At 49.3% G+C, this 18,373-nt stretch overlaps 1 protein-coding gene across 5 annotated transcripts in view; it reads right to left on the bottom strand.

The window, feature by feature from the left end:
* Window positions 1–18,373, bottom strand: part of AHNAK (AHNAK nucleoprotein) — a 140,263-nt gene that overhangs the window by 63,668 nt on the left and 58,222 nt on the right. For all 5 annotated transcript variants that reach the window (XM_086938166.1, XM_086938165.1, XM_086938167.1 and 2 more), the window contains exon 2: window positions 2,403–2,492. The gene's annotated coding sequence lies outside the window, so the exon portion shown is untranslated. The remainder of the gene's footprint in view (window positions 1–2,402; window positions 2,493–18,373) is intronic.

Raw genomic sequence — 18,373 nt, forward strand, 5'->3', positions numbered from 1 at the left:
AAGGGGGCATTTCTGTGCATTTCGAGTCCCCAGGAGGGGGACTCCAACCCGAGCCAGAGAGGCTCTTCCTGCCATTGGTCTTCCTGAGTCCCCAGGAGGGGGGACTCCACCGTGCCCACATTTGTTTATTGAGTCCTGAGAGGCTCACAGTATGACATCACTATCCCACGGGTAGAAGATAGCTAGTGGCCTGTCCAACGCGACCGAAAACTAGCCCAGTTTTATGTCTTTAGTAACAGAGAATGATCTTTATTTTGTATGTGCAGTAGCTGAGTGGTGTGCAGTTGAACAGCTGTTTAAAATCTCATGCCTACACTTCAGTTCAGTGGGGAGTGAATGATGTCACCTAAGATGGGAGAACGCGGCGGCTTGTGATCGTGGCTATCACTCCGTCATGTGATGGATCATTGGGTAGATATTAGGTACGCGTGAGAAGGAAAATAACATTGCAAAGTGTTGAAACACACGTTAGTCACGTGACTAGAGAAAGAAGAGCATCCCGGGCCCACTGGTGTTTGGGAGCCGTTCCCTCCACGCGGCTTCTTGAGCTCTCTCTTCTCCCCATCAGGCATCAATTATAGAGGTGGTCCCTCTCTCCCAGGGTTTGGTGTGGAGACAACTGGTAACCTAGTTCTTCATTGTTATGCGACTTTCAGGGTCTGGCTGACGAGCAGCGTTTCACTGTTGAATGGCTTCTCTCAGTTGGCCAGTGCGCTGGTCAGGGTAGATCACTGCAGCTCAGCCAAGTAGATATAACTCCGAGGGCAGATAGATTCTAAGTTAACCAGACAAAACTACCTTTTATATGCCAAATTTAAGTAATGTCATAAAAATGTAAAAATCGTGAACATACCTATGGCTAGAAACCAGATAATTGCTATGCAAAATACCTTAGCTGTGCAAACAGTACATGTGCATATTGTTTTAATCGCAAGCATAGGTAATGTAAGTAATATATAGCAGTTTTGGACAGATTTTTTAAATCAATGTCATGAGAATTTGGGAATCATGAATAATACCTGTGGCTTAATATCAGCTAATTACTGTGCAAATTAATTTACGTGTGCACAACAGTGCATACGGACTGGGAATTATATAGCAGATAGTTCTCAAATCATGGGCTCAGAGAGCGGCTAATGAAAACATTTTAAAGATCTATCCAAGTGGATTAAACCTGCCATATAAAACGTTAAAATTCACTGTTTTGGTGATTTTAATTGGAGCAGTGATCAGTATTATTAATGTCCTTAAATTATACTTGTAGCAGGCTTAAGTATTTGCCAAATTTCACCAAGTCACACGGCTCCACTGTGTTAAAAACCAGGATTGTTGCCTCTTTGCAGGTTCATATTCCCTGTTGGAGTGGCTAGGGAGTGCAGAGTGACTAGGGAGTGCAGAGTGACTAGGGAGTGCTAGGGAGTGCAGAGTGACTAGGGAGTGCTAGGGAGTGTAGAGTGCTAGGGAGTGTAGAGTGCTAGGGAGTGCAGAGTGCTAGGGAGTGCAGAGTGCTAGGGAGTGCAGAGTGCTAGGGAGTGCAGAGTGCTAGGGAGTGTAGAGTGACTAGGGAGGGCTAGGGAGTGCAGAGTGACTAGGGAGTGCGAGGGAGTGCGAGGGACTGCAGAGTGACTGCAGAGATTAAGCTAATGGCAATGTAAATGACAATGCCATTTATTTATCTGTTTTCAAAACCAACACATAAATACAAATTTTGTCATTTACAATGCCAATAGCTCTAACTTTTCCAAAGGCGAAACCATTGCATTGTAAATGCTTGTTCATAATACGAAAAGGCACAATCCGCAAATGTGGAGCACTTTTTTTATGGTACCCGGTCTGGCGTGCAACGCCCATTGGGCTGAAAGGGTTTCAGCCCCCTCCTGTCATGTGGGTCACCCGGACTGAGACAGCTTCCCGGGCACACACACAGCTGCACCTGAGTAATTCACAGGTCTTCAAAAGACCATTTGCTTGCTATTGAGCCTTTGATGTTTTGTCACCTCTCTTAGAGCCCCTGCATCGCCACTCTATCACTGGAAGAATTAAACCCCCCCCCCACCCAAATTTTTAGTAGCCCCACCCCGAAATGTGGCTCTAGTTGCGCCTCTGCGCCCGGGCCCGTTTTGCACTCCAATACCACCTTGCACTGCACGTGACTGGCTTGTGAGCTGTCACATATTTTTGTATAATTTCCCATTTTGAGTAGATGTACACGCAGTGAGACGGCGTGGCCGCCAGATGGAGGTATCGTCCTACAGCACGCGCTTCTCGCACTTGTTTTCCGTCTAGCAGTGAACGGGCCCATCCCTTCTTTTGTGCCAGATTCCAGGCCACTCCCTTGAGCCTGGGAGCCAGGGATGAAAGGGGCCCGTGAAGGAGGGAGGGAGGGGTTGTGAAACACTCACCGTGAGGAGGCTGGTTCTGGATCGAGTCCCTTCCAGAAGGCTTTCTTTTCACTCGCTCCTTTCAAGTAATGCTTGCATCAGGCTTCCAGTCTGAAGAATAAAGGAAACAATTTAAGGTTATTAATGTATTCTAGATTACTTCAAAGCGCTAAATATACCGTGAATGCTATAAGACCACGGTCCTTTTATACCCCTAGGTCAGGTTAGAACAACCCAGAAGACAGTCCCCACAGGCTGACGAAGAAACACACAAAACAAAAATAAGAACCCCTGCTGAGTAGAAACAACTTATTCACTGTTGACTACCATGCGTGCCGGTTTCAAACACATAGAGGAACTCTGAAATTCATTTCTGTACTTTAGTTTTGTGATTTTATGTTGTGCAGACATGATCCGGAGGCATCAGGGCGCTTTACAAGAAACGTGATCAAGCAGTCGCAGCAGGAGTACGCAAGAGTACAACCTAGGAAGCGCTAGAAGCAGGCAATCGAGAGTAAGCGAGAGATAAACTGTGTACGAGTATAATTTCCAGACAATCGACACAGGAATATATTTGAGGTACAATATCGGAAAAATAAAAACAGCCATTCGAGGATGAATGGGAAAAACGGAAATTAACCCATGTGACGTTCAAAGAGAAGGGTTTTGAGATCTTTTTGCAAGCTGTCTTGGCATGTGGTCATATGAAGAGTCGCAGGTCCATATTCTTGTGGCATTTTCAAAGAGACTGGTTCACTATTCGCGCTCGGGTGAAGGTGGGGGGCTGCAGGAAAAAAAGAATTGAGCGCTTCTTAAACCCAGTTTTGCGCCTGAAATTTTCACATTTTCAGTTCGGTATGCAGCCGAAGAGGTGGGCTGTGTTTTTGTGTGTGGTGCAGGCAGTTTTAAATTGGTCTCTCGCCTCTACAGGCAACCATTGGAGGGATAGCAGGATGGGATAATGGTGGTAAAGTATCTCGTGGTAAGAGACAAAGCAGGCCGCGGCACGTATAACGGCTCTGCGCAGAACTGGGTGAACTCTGAGGATGCCTGAAGGAGTGAGATACAGTAATCAAGTCTGGGAAGTGCCACACCTGCACGACTGATTTTAGGCTCTGTTCCAGGATGAGCTGCCCGATCACCCCATAGAAGCTTTAGTTGGAAGCAAGCGCTCTTGGTTATAGCTGGTATATTTCTCTGGAGTTTTTTTAATTTATTTTTTTTGCAGTCTTTTTACATAGGGTGAACTCGACCCGAAGGTATTGGAGCACTTTGCATGCGCACCAGTTACATTACACAAGGACTGATTCATTTTTGGTAGGCATGGGGACATAAGGTGATTTGCCCAGGTTGAGCTGACAGAGACTCAACCCTGGTTCCCCAGCTCCGAGAGCGGAAGCGCTGGCCGTTAAGCCACATCCTCTCGACTCAAGGGTGAAACCAAGTAAATTGGCATTCTGACCAATGATGGGGAGTCACTCAAAGTCGGAGAGGAATCCCATCCCATCTTGTTCAGATGTATTGGCTTTCTTGGGAGAAGTCAGAAGGAATTTTGTATTATCAGGGTTTAGTTTGAGGTGGTGATTCGACATCCATGATTGAATTCTTATCTAGGTGTTGATGGGAGGGTGATGTCATCCAGGGAAGCAACCTTCAGGTAGATTTTGGTATTGTTGGCGTTCAGGTGAAAGAGGATCCCACAGTTCCTAATGGTCAAACAGAGGTGCTCAAGATGTACATTGAATATGTGGGGGAGAGAATTGAGTCTTGGGGGAATCCTCGTTCCAAGCTAAAGGGCATGGATACAGAACTTCCAATTTTCTTTAAATGGAGCGGTTCGTCAGATAGGATGTTAATCCGTTATGCACTACACCTTTAATTCCCATTCGATTCTTCGGGGTGTTTATCAGCGCACAGTGGATTCCTGTGTCAAATGCTGTAGAGAGAATGAGGCGGCATGAATTTCCAGTATCTTGGATGCTGGGAGCATTGTCTGCAATATTGAGAGTTGCCGTCTCTGTGCTGTAGCTCTTGCTGTAGCCAGATTAGAGACTGTTCAAGGAAGTTGGTTGTGTGGATGTGAAATGACTGTTGGGAGACTACGCAGTTTTCAATCACCGCACGCAAGAGCCGAAGGACGATGACTGGACAGGCGTCATTGGAGCCCAATGATTGTTTTTAGAAGAGTAGAGGTTTGCTCAACTTTTAGACAATCTGAGAGCTTAGCCTGTTTGAGGGAGGAGTTGACAAGGGTGATCCAAAAAAGGGGGTAGCTGTTTTTGCGGGGTCTTTAATGATGGGGCCAGGAATGGTATCACTAAGATGGTCTGAGGGCTTCGCCTTCGATATAGGTACCAGTAGTTCGGTCGATGAAACTGGCTAGGAAGAGGACCAGAGCCATTGTGCTTTGCAAGATAAAAAATGTCCTTGCTTTATTGCGATAAGATAAAATCTTCCCTGCTTTATTTAGAAAGGTCTCGGGAAAAACAAGGGAACCCTACTCACATAGGAACCAGGGCAGAGGTTTATCAGGAAAACAAAGGTTCCAGTGGTTAACCACTTCGATGCTGATGACGAGCTCAGCTCGTCATCAGGCTTACCTGCCGTGTGCTGATGACGAGCTGAGCTCGTCATGTAACGCGGTAATTTTAAAAATGCCGCACACAGCGGGAAAAGCCGCCGCAGCGATGCGGTTAATACTCCTAGGATACTGTGTCAATATGTAGCTTAATAGCAATAATAGATTTAGAAAGGTGACTGAGTAGGGAGGCGTTTGACTTTTTTGTTGAAAAGCTCCACAAAGACATTGCATAAGGCCTCGGAGGTCTTTGATGAGCACTGGAATAACGGTTGTTGGTCTGTTTGATTACTTTAAATAGGAGTTTAGGTCTGTTCTTAGCAGTGTCATGGAAGAATCTGATATGTGATGACTTGGCTCTTAAGATGTGGTCTGTGTAGTTGCTTTTTGCAGGGTGTGAATTCTTCTATCAAGGATTCCATGCAGCTGTTAACATTTTCTGTGGCCTCGTTGATGTCAAGTTGGGGAACTACAAGACTCTATTTGGGGGAGCCAGGTTAGCAATGGCTTTGATGTCAATGTTTCTTGTGTCCCTAAACCAGATTGTCTCCTTTGGTTGACTGGAGGTTGTAGTGTAGGGAAAGGACAACGTTCTGGGGATTAGAAGGTGGTCAGACTAGTCTACCGGAATGTGATCAATGCTTGTTCGGAGGGGGCGCCATGGATATGATCCCATCCAGAGTAGAGACCTTGCAATGTTTGAGTTTCTGGCAGTGTTGTCGGGAGTCACTGTGCTGGGAAAGAAGTCAAAAGCGTCCATTTGTTGGCTGCCCTCGGTTCCCCAGTGAAGTTTGAAGTCACTAAGGAAGATGATGATGTCCTAGATAATAAGTGGGATGTGAAGAACTCCATGCAGTATTCCAACAAAAGTAGTGTCACTTTCGCCTGCGGCTTTCGAGGTGGTGTGGGGGAGCAGTAGGAGTAATAAATACGTTCACTCTGACATTGGGAGCAGTGCCCAAGAAGATTTCCAGAGAAATGCACCAGAAGCATTGAAAGCAGTTTAGGGAAAGGATCCTGCAGCTTAGCGAGTTTCGGGGAATCGCAGCTAGACCCCACCTTATCGGACTTCTTAGTCGCAGCGTAGAATGGAGTACAGCGAGGTGGTAGAAGGGGCAGAACATTGAGCTATCATGGAGCCATGTTTCAGTGAGAAACATGTCAAGGCTGAAGTCCTTGCTCGTTTCTAAGATCTCATGGCAATAGTATTGGAGTGCTGAGCTGCAGTTATGGAGCACAGAATGAAGGAAGGTGTGCTGAAGGTGTTCAGGGAGGGTGCAGTCAGTAGCGGCTGCTCAGAATTCGAAGTGGTGAGTCAGCGAGGGGGATACAAAAAAAAACCCAGACTTTTTTTTAAAGTATAAAAATTGCTTCACTGGCGCCCTACCTTGGCTCCTCTTACTATCCTCGACTCTGGCTGGTGTACACTCAAAAATGCCAATCCAGACACTGCTGTCATGCTGGGAACACCATTAACCAGCATGAGGGGCGCGGTGGGATTGGTCTGAGCAGCCTGGTATGGCGCTCAGACAGGGCCTGGGAACCTGTGCCTTTTCTCCACCCGGCTGTGCAAAACAGCTCAGGTTGGAGAAATGCTAAGTGCGCATGTCGGTTTGGCTGCTCTAAGACAGCCGTCCAAACCAACATGGGCACTTAGCAGTGCCCATCTCTCCTTCTCCCTACTGTGATCATCAGATTGCGTTGCCCCGCCCTCTGACTCTGCTCACCGGCAGCCTACAGGTCAGATTAAAAGAAAATGATGAAATTGCTTTATCATTTGTTTAAATTTGCTGCCATTCAACAGAGGGGCGACGTTCCTCCACCATAACAGAGGAGCCGCCCCTGGGTGCAGGAGGGACCTGGATAAAGTTTGAGTGATTTTGAGTGGATGAGTTTGTGCAGTGGTATGACGTAGGTCAGGGCGACAGGCATTCATGATGATGGTAGTAATGGGTAGGTAGTTTTGCGTTTGGTTAGGTGGCTGATTGTCAGGGGGTTTGGTGTTTTCATAGATCTACGCAGGATTCTGTAGAGCTTTTCTCATGGAGGGGAGAATATGTTCATTTCGATCTAGGGGAGGGGTTATCCCTGGGGATACCAATTGGCTGTGATTTATTATTCTGAGAAGGATGCTCTAGATAACAATTATAAATTGTAAGCAAGTGGCTAAATATAGAATGCTTGTGTAAGAAAGAAGATTTTCTTGGTGAGATGTGATAAAGAAGACAGGAGTGCCATAGAAGGAGGGGGGGTCATTGAGGCTCAGGTAGGGGACTAGTGCTGTGCTTCTGAAACAGATCTCAAGTGAGGGCTGTGGTTCAGATGTGCCAGTGGAAGGGAAACTAATGGGGGGAGATGAGCAGTGCCCAGAATGGTAGAGGAAGCCGGGAGGGGGACATTTGATGGGGATGGTGGAAGCTGAAAAGTGTAGGGTGGCTAACGTGGAAAGAGAGTTTGGGAAGTGGTGCCGGTTATTAAGTACCAGGCAGCTGAGGGAGAGGTGTTTGGGTATTCGCGAGGAAGGCTTGGGGGCGCGAAGCTGGATGATTCTGGGTCGATGAGGGAGAGGCGGTGGAGTGAGGGGATGGGAGAAGGGCAAGGGGGCATGGACTGTGAGATGGGAGATTTATAGCCAATTAGAGAGAAGAGGCCCGGGGATGTGAGGGGATAGTTGTTTAGGTGGGATTAGGAGAAAGGGGAAGATGGATGGGGGAGTGCAGGTGAGGGAGTTAGTGGGCTTCAGAGCGAGGGGCGTGGTGGTAGGATGGCTAGGTGGACGAGGAGTGTGGAGTTGGAATATTTGGTTGCTGGATTGCCTGGAGGAGGAGAATATGTTGATTAGGAAAGATGCCCCAAAGGTCAATGGTTTAGACGTACCGGTATTGTTATATGTGGACCATGCCATGTTACTGTCAAGGACCCCAATTGGGCTTCAACGCCTGATGGACAGGTTCTCTACTTTTATTAAGGATAGGAAATTACTTATAAACAAAAGTAAAACTTATATTAAGACCTGTGGGGTTGGTCGCAGGAGACCCCATACGTATTTTATTGATGGGCACAAGGTTCACCAAGTCGATAAATTCTGCTACTTGGGAATCACTTTTGCAAAGGACTGTACATGGGCACATGAAATCACCAATGTGCGGGCAAAGATGGCAAAAAGTGCCCATGGGGTATTCAGATTTACGACCAAAATAGGGGATAGACGCATTAGGGACATGCTACAGATTTATCAATCGCGATGCATGTCCATCGCCCTTTATGGGGCTGAGGCGTGGGGACACGTCACCAACTATAGCCTGCAAGTTGAGAAAAATCTTTTTCTTAAAAAACTCTTGTGTCTACCCAACTCTGCCCCAAATGATTTAACCCACAGAGAGCTAGGGATCAACTATCTGTCAGACTTGATATCTTTAAGGCTGTTAATGTTATGGCGTTCGATCTGGCAGAAGGATGAGACAGCCTTGAATAGAGCTGTTACCAATGACTGTCTCTCTGTTGATAACCACCTTAAGATCCCTTGGTTAAAATATATTATATGTAGTTTCCAGGAAATCTTTGGGATAAATGCTGTAGCTGATTGCTATGCTGCTACAGCATTGTCAAAACAGGAAATGAAGAGTACTTTCTTGAACTATAGGGCAGAGAGGCGGAAGAGTAGCACTGGCAAATTATCCACCTGTATATTCTATAATAAATTCGGGGGAACCGAAGGCTTTCAAGTTTATCTAAGCCAAGTGACCAGAGCCTCCCATCGATTTACTTTAACCAGGTTGAGGCTTGGGATCGTACATCAGTTGCATCTCCTAAAAAACATCCAGTTGGCCCTTGCCCGTGTGATGGCAAATCAGTACAATGCACATTGCACTTTCTTTTGGTATGCAATTTGTACAGAAATTTACGCATAGCCTTTTTAAAACCAATTCTTGTAAAATATGGAGTTCGCACTGTGAATGATTCTATGAAACTGCTTTTTAATATGCATCACCCGAAGTTTGCTTTTTTACTGATACCTATCTATACAAATCAATTCATGCTAGGAAAAGTATGATGTTATAACTTCTTTTAATATATGTCTAACTGAAATAACCACCCCTGTATCTATGCTATTTGTAAATATTTGTATGTTATTGTCATGTGCTTTTATGGTCATTGTTCGATATGCACCGAATAAAGCTTTTTTAAATTAAATGAATGAGTAGGAAAGACACTGTTGGCCATGGCCAAGATCCGGCCATTAGTTTGGAACATAATTTTCTCAGTTATTAAAAATGAGGTTTGAAAGCTTAACTGACGAGGTGAGAGAAGATTAAAGTTTGCGACAAAAGAGGATGACTGTCAGTGAGGAACGTGCAGATTATTCTGTAAGGAGCAGACCCACCTGTGGGTGTGGTGGGTGAAGGGGAGCAGGTCAGTTTTGAGGGTTCCTTTCCGAATGCTGTGGTTTTAGTCTGTGAAATCTCTCAACGTCTTCTGTTTCAAGTGTTTTTTATCAAGTATTTAAAGAGAATTGCTGGAAATGTGATTTTGAAAGCATTGATGTCGGATTTGGAGAAGCATGTAATGGAAAATGTGGGATTGGATTGCATCATCACTATGGTTGGGTGGGACTTGGATCAGACGAATTACGACAAATAATGCGCATTGGTTTGCAGAAAGAAAATGGCTGTCTTTAATGCCACAGGTTCAGTTGGCACAATTACCTTTAATACTTGAATTTCACCAAACACCTTACATTATCTTTCCATGCATAAGGCACGGGTGCCGGTACCCATTCCGGCATCTGCACAGCTCCCTGTTGCGCCTTCCCTCCTGTGTCACTTACTCAAGCAGCCCCCTGGTTGAGCCTCCACGTAATTCTGGGCCTTTATGCGACGGGCCCCATGGGCACCAAGGAGCTGCCACTGCCACCCGCTGGTCCGGCCAGCTCTGCTGGCCCACGGGTCTAGGGAGCTGCTGTGGTCTCTGGTCGGCTTCCTGCCTCAAGGACACAAGATCGATAGGGCATTCCATCTCCCCAGAGCCTTTTACATGAGGTCATCAGAACCAGTGGCAGATGCACAAAGGGCTCTTGCTTTAGAGTCGACTCATCTGTCTGGCAATAAGTACCCAGGGGGCATAAGTACTTCTACCAGCCTGGATCCACAGGACATCAAAGGGCTGGGGCCGGACACTTACGCCAGCCTGGGTGCCTAGGGCACTCTACGCTACAGTTTGGGCCAGGTTCCTGGGTGTCCGTAGAACTCTACACCAAACTAGTGTGTAGATGTACAGGGCACTGGCCTATGCCACTTTGGCCGATTATCTCAGTCCTTTGGTACCATGGCTGATTCCTCTGCCAGCCTGCCTGCTTAAGCACAGGGCTTATATCCGCTGGATAGTTTTGACAGGCCAACTTAGCATAATGACCTTTACGGCCAGGCCCAGGTAACTCTTCCCCCAAGACTATACAAGCAGCTGTACCATAGGGGCATTTCAGCTCTACCTAGGGTGACCAGGAGACACGGATGTGCTGGGACAGCCCCAGGTTTGTTGATCACCTGTCCTGGCAGATTTTACTAAATTCAGCACCTGTCCCAGCACTTTAAAGAGGGTTGACTGATCACTTAGGGAGGCAAGTTGTTATGAGTTCAAGTGCAAGATTAGTTACCTGCCTATTCAGAAATCTATTTCATTAACACTTATGATACACCATGTAAACGTTGTATTTAATGTATCTCTCTTGATGCCTCCGTGTCTGTGTTTTCTATATTGGGGAGTGCTGTCTTTTAAGTCATGGTATGCCCCTTAGTCATTGTCAAATTACTTCTATTTTTGCTAAATGCCCATGTTTTTGATTTCCAGAACCTAGCCACTCTACCTGTCTGTGCAGATATATACTCCTTCACTTTTAACAATGGGTGTGATGCAGGATATTCGTGTGGGTGAGAAGTGACCCCCAGCTACCAGAACTGCTGTCGAAGAGGCACCCAGTCCACGCATGTCCCCCCCTGGACCCTTCGATTCATCACCAAAGTTGCAGGGGCAGTGACATAAGCAGGAACGAAGGAGATCGCGAAGTAGACCATCACCTCTCCAAAATTTGACGCGTATTTTTGCACACAGCAACGTATGCACTACACATACTGGTTGTTGGCACAACGGCTGCTTTAAGGAAGCTGGATTGCATGAGGGTCTCTTCATGTTCAGAGCACCAATATCGTCCCTTGTGGCAAGGACCTACGACTGAACCACAGTATCGCCACAACACTCTCCGCCAACCCTTATTCACAGCTGCATGTTACTGGGCCATCTCCTGCCGTGCGGAGGACTTCATAGCTGTAGAGTACCTCCACAATGCAATGCCCGTGACACAGCCTTCTTTGTAGCTGCAAGGTACAGCTGTTCTGCTACCACTTGCTAAATAAAGACTCTTCTTTGTAGCCGCTGGCTGCTATGCCACCCCCTGCACATGGATGCCCTTCTTTGTAGGTGCATGGTGCAGCTGCAGTGCCACAGCTCGCTAAAGAACCTTCTTTCTAGATGCATGGTGAAGCTGCAGGGTTGCCACTTGCTAAAGAACCTTCTCTCTAGGCGCATGGTGCAGCTGCAGTGGCACGGCTCGCTAAAGTACATTCTCTCTAGATGCATGGTTCAGCTGCGGGGCTGCCACTTGCTAACGAACCTTCTCTAGATGCGTGGTGAAGCTGCAGTGTCAACACTCTCTAAAGAACCTGCGCTCTAGATGCATGGTGCATTTGCAGTGCCACCGCTCGCCAAGGAACCTGCACTCTAGATACATGGTGCAGCTGCAGTGCCACCGCTCTCTAAAGAACCTGCCCTTTAGGTGCATGGTTCAGCCGCAGTGCCGCCACTTGCTAACGAACCTTCTCTCTAGTTGAGTGCTGCAGCTGCAGGGCCGCCACTCACTAAAGAACCTGCACTCTAGATGCGTGGTGCAGCTGCAGTGTCACCACTCACTAAAGAACTTGCTCTCCAGATAAATAGTGCAGCTGCAGTGCCGCCACTTGCTAACGAACCTTCTCTCTAGTTGAGTGCTGCAGCTGCAGGGCCGCCACTCGCTAAAGAACCTGCACTCTAGATGTGTGGTGCAGCTGCAGTGTCACCACTCACTAAAGAACTTGCTCTCCAGATAAATAGTGCAGCTGCAGTGCCGCCACTTGCTAACAAACCTTCTCTCTAGTTGAGTGCTGCAGCTGCAGGGCCGCCACTCGCTAAAGAACCTGCTCTCTAGATGCATGGTGCAGCTGCAGTGCCACCGCTCTCTAAAGAACCTGCACTCTAGATGCGTGGTGCAGCTGCAGGGCTGACACTTGCTAAAGAACCTTCTCTCTAGTTGAGTGCTGCAGCTGCAGGGCCGCCACTCGCTGAAGAACCTGCACTCTAGATGTGTGGTGCAGCTGCAGTGCCACCGCTCTCTAAAGAACCTGCCCTTTAGATGCATGGTTCAGCCGCAGTGCCGCCACTTGCTAACGAACCTTCTCTCTAGTTGAGTGCTGCAGCTGCAGGGCCACCACTCGCTAAAGAACCTGCACTCTAGATGTGTGGTGCAGCTGCAGTGTCACCACTCACTAAAGAACTTGCTCTCCAGATAAATAGTGCAGCTGCAGTGCCGCCACTTGCTAACGAAGCTTCTCTCTAGTTGAGTGCTGCAGCTGCAGGGCCGCCACTCGCTAAAGAACCTGCACTCTAGATGTGTGGTGCAGCTGCAGTGTCACCACTCACTAAAGAACTTGCTCTCCAGATAAATAGTGCAGCTGCAGTGCCGCCACTTGCTAACGAACCTTCTCTCTAGTTGAGTGCTGCAGCTGCAGGGCCGCCACTCGCTAAAGAACCTGCACTCTAGATGTGTGGTGCAGCTGCAGTGTCACCACTCACTAAAGAACTTGCTCTCCAGATAAATAGTGCAGCTGCAGTGCCGCCACTTGCTAACAAACCTTCTCTCTAGTTGAGTGCTGCAGCTGCAGGGCCGCCACTCGCTAAAGAACCTGCTCTCTAGATGCATGGTGCAGCTGCAGTGCCACCGCTCTCTAAAGAACCTGCACTCTAGATGCGTGGTGCAGCTGCAGGGCTGACACTTGCTAAAGAACCTTCTCTCTAGTTGAGTGCTGCAGCTGCAGGGCCGCCACTCGCTGAAGAACCTGCACTCTAGATGTGTGGTGCAGCTGCAGTGCCACCGCTCTCTAAAGAACCTGCCCTTTAGATGCATGGTTCAGCCGCAGTGCCGCCACTTGCTAACGAACCTTCTCTCTAGTTGAGTGCTGCAGCTGCAGGGCCACCACTCGCTAAAGAACCTGCACTCTAGATGTGTGGTGCAGCTGCAGTGTCACCACTCACTAAAGAACTTGCTCTCCAGATAAATAGTGCAGCTGCAGTGCTGCCACTTGCTAACGAACCTTCTCTCTAGTTGAGTGCTGCAGCTGCAGGGCCGCCACTCGCTAAAGAACCTGCACTCTAGATGTGTGGTGCAGCTGCAGTGTCACCACTCACTAAAGAACTTGCTCTCCAGATAAATAGTGCAGCTGCAGTGCCGCCACTTGCTAACGAACCTTCTCTCTAGTTGAGTGCTGCAGCTGCAGGGCCGCCACTCGCTAAAGAACCTGCTCTCTAGATGCATGGTGCAGCTGCAGTGCCACCGCTCTCTAAAGAACCTGCACTCTAGATGCGTGGTGCAGCTGCAGTGTCACCACTCACTAAAGAACTTGCTCTCCAGATAAATAGTGCAGCTGCAGGGCCGCCACTCGCTAAAGAACCTGCTCTCTAGATGCGTGGTGCAGCTGCAGTGGTGGTGCAGCTGCAGTGCCACCACTCGCTGAAGAAAATTCTCATTAGATGCGTGCTGCAGCTGCAGGGCCGCCACTCGCTAAAGAACCTGCATTCTAGATGCGTGGTGCAGCTGCAGTGTCACCACTCACTAAAGAACTTGCTCTCCAGATACATGGTCAGCTGCAGGGCTGCCACTTGCTAAAGACCCTTCTCTCTAGACCCATGGTACAGCTGCAGGGGTGCCACTTGCTAAAGAACCGTCTCTCTAGATGAATGGTGCAGCTGCCGTGCCACCACTCTCTAATGAACATGTGCACTAGATGCATGGTGCAGCTCCAGTGCTGCTACTTGCTAAAGAACCTTCTCTCTAGGCGCATGGTGCAGCTGCAGTGCCGCCACTCACTAAAGAACCTTCTCTTTAGATGCGTGGTGCAGATGCAGGCCTGACACTTGCTAAAGAACCTTCTCTCTAGATGCGTGGTGCAGCTCCAGTGTCACCACTCACGAAAGAACCAGCTCTCTAGATACATGGTGCAGCTGCAGGGCCCCCACTCGCTAAAGAACCTGCTCTCTAGATGCGTGCTGCAGCTGCAGGGCCCCCACTCGCTAAAGAACCTGCTCTCTAGATGCCTGGTGCAGCTGCAGTGCCACGGCTCGCTAACGAACCTGCTCTCTAGATGCCTGGTGCAGCTGCAGGGTCCCCACTCGCTGAAGAACCTTCTCTCTAGATGCGTGGTGCAGCTGCAGCTGCAGGGCTGCCACTTGCTAAAGAACCTTCTCTCTAGATGCGTGGTGCAGCTCCAGTGTCACCACTCACTAAAGAACCAGCTCTCTAGATACATGGTGCAGCTGCAGGGCCCTCACTCGCTGAAGAACCTTCTCTCTAGATGCGTGGTGCAGATGCAGGGCTGACACTTGCTAAAGAACCTTCTCTCTAGATGCGTGGTGCAGCTGCAGTGCCACGGCTCGCTAACGAACCTGCTCTCTAGATGCCTGGTGCAGCTCCAGTGTCACCACTCACTAAAGAACCAGCTCTCTAGATACATGGTGCAGCTGCAGGGTCCCCACTCGCTGAAGAACCTTCTCTCTAGATGCGTGGTGCAGCTGCAGGGCCGCCACTCGCTAACAAACCTTCTTTCTAGTTGAGTGCTGCAGCTGCAGGGCCACCAGTCGCTAAAGAACCTGCACTCTAGATGTGTGGTGCAGCTGCAGTGTCACCACTCACTAAAGAACTTGCTCTCCAGATAAATAGTGCAGCTGCAGTGCCGCCACTTGCTAACAAACCTTCTCTCTAGTTGAGTGCTGCAGCTGCAGGGCCGCCACTCGCTAAAGAACCTGCTCTCTAGATGCATGGTGCAGCTGCAGTGCCACCGCTCTCTAAAGAACCTGCACTCTAGATGCGTGGTGCAGCTGCAGGGCTGACACTTGCTAAAGAACCTTCTCTCTAGTTGAGTGCTGCAGCTGCAGGGCCGCCACTCGCTGAAGAACCTGCACTCTAGATGTGTGGTGCAGCTGCAGTGCCACCGCTCTCTAAAGAACCTGCCCTTTAGATGCATGGTTCAGCCGCAGTGCCGCCACTTGCTAACGAACCTTCTCTCTAGTTGAGTGCTGCAGCTGCAGGGCCACCACTCGCTAAAGAACCTGCACTCTAGATGTGTGGTGCAGCTGCAGTGTCACCACTCACTAAAGAACTTGCTCTCCAGATAAATAGTGCAGCTGCAGTGCCGCCACTTGCTAACGAAGCTTCTCTCTAGTTGAGTGCTGCAGCTGCAGGGCCGCCACTCGCTAAAGAACCTGCACTCTAGATGTGTGGTGCAGCTGCAGTGTCACCACTCACTAAAGAACTTGCTCTCCAGATAAATAGTGCAGCTGCAGTGCCGCCACTTGCTAACGAACCTTCTCTCTAGTTGAGTGCTGCAGCTGCAGGGCCGCCACTCGCTAAAGAACCTGCACTCTAGATGTGTGGTGCAGCTGCAGTGTCACCACTCACTAAAGAACTTGCTCTCCAGATAAATAGTGCAGCTGCAGTGCCGCCACTTGCTAACAAACCTTCTCTCTAGTTGAGTGCTGCAGCTGCAGGGCCGCCACTCGCTAAAGAACCTGCTCTCTAGATGCATGGTGCAGCTGCAGTGCCACCGCTCTCTAAAGAACCTGCACTCTAGATGCGTGGTGCAGCTGCAGGGCTGACACTTGCTAAAGAACCTTCTCTCTAGTTGAGTGCTGCAGCTGCAGGGCCGCCACTCGCTGAAGAACCTGCACTCTAGATGTGTGGTGCAGCTGCAGTGCCACCGCTCTCTAAAGAACCTGCCCTTTAGATGCATGGTTCAGCCGCAGTGCCGCCACTTGCTAACGAACCTTCTCTCTAGTTGAGTGCTGCAGCTGCAGGGCCACCACTCGCTAAAGAACCTGCACTCTAGATGTGTGGTGCAGCTGCAGTGTCACCACTCACTAAAGAACTTGCTCTCCAGATAAATAGTGCAGCTGCAGTGCTGCCACTTGCTAACGAACCTTCTCTCTAGTTGAGTGCTGCAGCTGCAGGGCCGCCACTCGCTAAAGAACCTGCACTCTAGATGTGTGGTGCAGCTGCAGTGTCACCACTCACTAAAGAACTTGCTCTCCAGATAAATAGTGCAGCTGCAGGGCCGCCACTCGCTAAAGAACCTGCTCTCTAGATGCGTGGTGCAGCTGCAGTGGTGGTGCAGCTGCAGTGCCACCACTCGCTGAAGAAAATTCTCATTAGATGCGTGCTGCAGCTGCAGGGCCGCCACTCGCTAAAGAACCTGCATTCTAGATGCGTGGTGCAGCTGCAGTGTCACCACTCACTAAAGAACTTGCTCTCCAGATACATGGTCAGCTGCAGGGCTGCCACTTGCTAAAGACCCTTCTCTCTAGACCCATGGTACAGCTGCAGGGGTGCCACTTGCTAAAGAACCGTCTCTCTAGATGAATGGTGCAGCTGCCGTGCCACCACTCTCTAATGAACATGTGCACTAGATGCATGGTGCAGCTCCAGTGCTGCTACTTGCTAAAGAACCTTCTCTCTAGGCGCATGGTGCAGCTGCAGTGCCGCCACTCACTAAAGAACCTTCTCTTTAGATGCGTGGTGCAGATGCAGGCCTGACACTTGCTAAAGAACCTTCTCTCTAGATGCGTGGTGCAGCTCCAGTGTCACCACTCACGAAAGAACCAGCTCTCTAGATACATGGTGCAGCTGCAGGGCCCCCACTCGCTAAAGAACCTGCTCTCTAGATGCGTGCTGCAGCTGCAGGGCCCCCACTCGCTAAAGAACCTGCTCTCTAGATGCCTGGTGCAGCTGCAGTGCCACGGCTCGCTAACGAACCTGCTCTCTAGATGCCTGGTGCAGCTGCAGGGTCCCCACTCGCTGAAGAACCTTCTCTCTAGATGCGTGGTGCAGCTGCAGCTGCAGGGCTGCCACTTGCTAAAGAACCTTCTCTCTAGATGCGTGGTGCAGCTCCAGTGTCACCACTCACTAAAGAACCAGCTCTCTAGATACATGGTGCAGCTGCAGGGCCCTCACTCGCTGAAGAACCTTCTCTCTAGATGCGTGGTGCAGATGCAGGGCTGACACTTGCTAAAGAACCTTCTCTCTAGATGCGTGGTGCAGCTGCAGTGCCACGGCTCGCTAACGAACCTGCTCTCTAGATGCCTGGTGCAGCTCCAGTGTCACCACTCACTAAAGAACCAGCTCTCTAGATACATGGTGCAGCTGCAGGGTCCCCACTCGCTGAAGAACCTTCTCTCTAGATGCGTGGTGCAGCTGCAGGGCCGCCACTCGCTAACAAACCTTCTTTCTAGTTGAGTGCTGCAGCTGCAGGGCCACCAGTCGCTAACGAACCAGCTCTCTAGATACATGGTGCAGCTGCAGGGCCACCAGTCGCTAACGAACCAGCTCTCTAGATACATGGTGCAGCTGCAGGGCCACCAGTCGCTAACGAACCTTCTCTTTAGACGCATGGTGCAGCTCCAGTCGCTAGTGAACCTTCTCTCTAGATGCGTGGTGCAGCTGCAGGGCCGCCACTCGCTAACGAACCTTCTCTCTAGATGCGTGGTGCAGCTGCCGTGCCCCCACTCGCTGAAGAACCTTTTCTGTAGCTGCCTACTCCAGTGCCATCCCCACCTTGCATGGTGCAGCCAGAATGCCATATCTTGCCTAAGAACTTTCTCAGTAGTTGTGTGCTGCAGTCACATTGCCATCCGTCACACAACCTTTTTTTAGCGTTTGTAGCTGCGTGGTACATCCACGGTGTCACATAACTTGCCAAAAACCTTATTTGTAAAGGCATGTGCGCTCAGAGTGCCCTCCCTGCCAGACAGCCTTCCCTGCAGCTTCAAGAGACACCTACAGTGCAGCTCGAGTCGCCGAAAAAGACTTTATTTGAAAAAATATTTTTATTTTTCAGTTTGCTGCGCCTGTCGCACTGGCTTTCTGTGAGCCTCCTTTAAAGTTTGTGTGTGTGTGCCTTACAGTCACATTTAATCGTTACTGGCTTAACTTCATGAGAGACAAGAAATCTTCAAGAGAATCTTTAGCTCCGCGAGGCACTTATAATGTGGGTGATGTGCTTTGGACCTGATCATAAACAAAAACAGATGGGTGACTAAGATGTGCTGTCAGGCAGTGGCG

Source organism: Lissotriton vulgaris, chromosome 9, assembly GCF_964263255.1.
Source record: "Lissotriton vulgaris chromosome 9, aLisVul1.2, whole genome shotgun sequence".
NCBI classification, from domain to species: Eukaryota; Metazoa; Chordata; class Amphibia; order Caudata; family Salamandridae; genus Lissotriton; species Lissotriton vulgaris.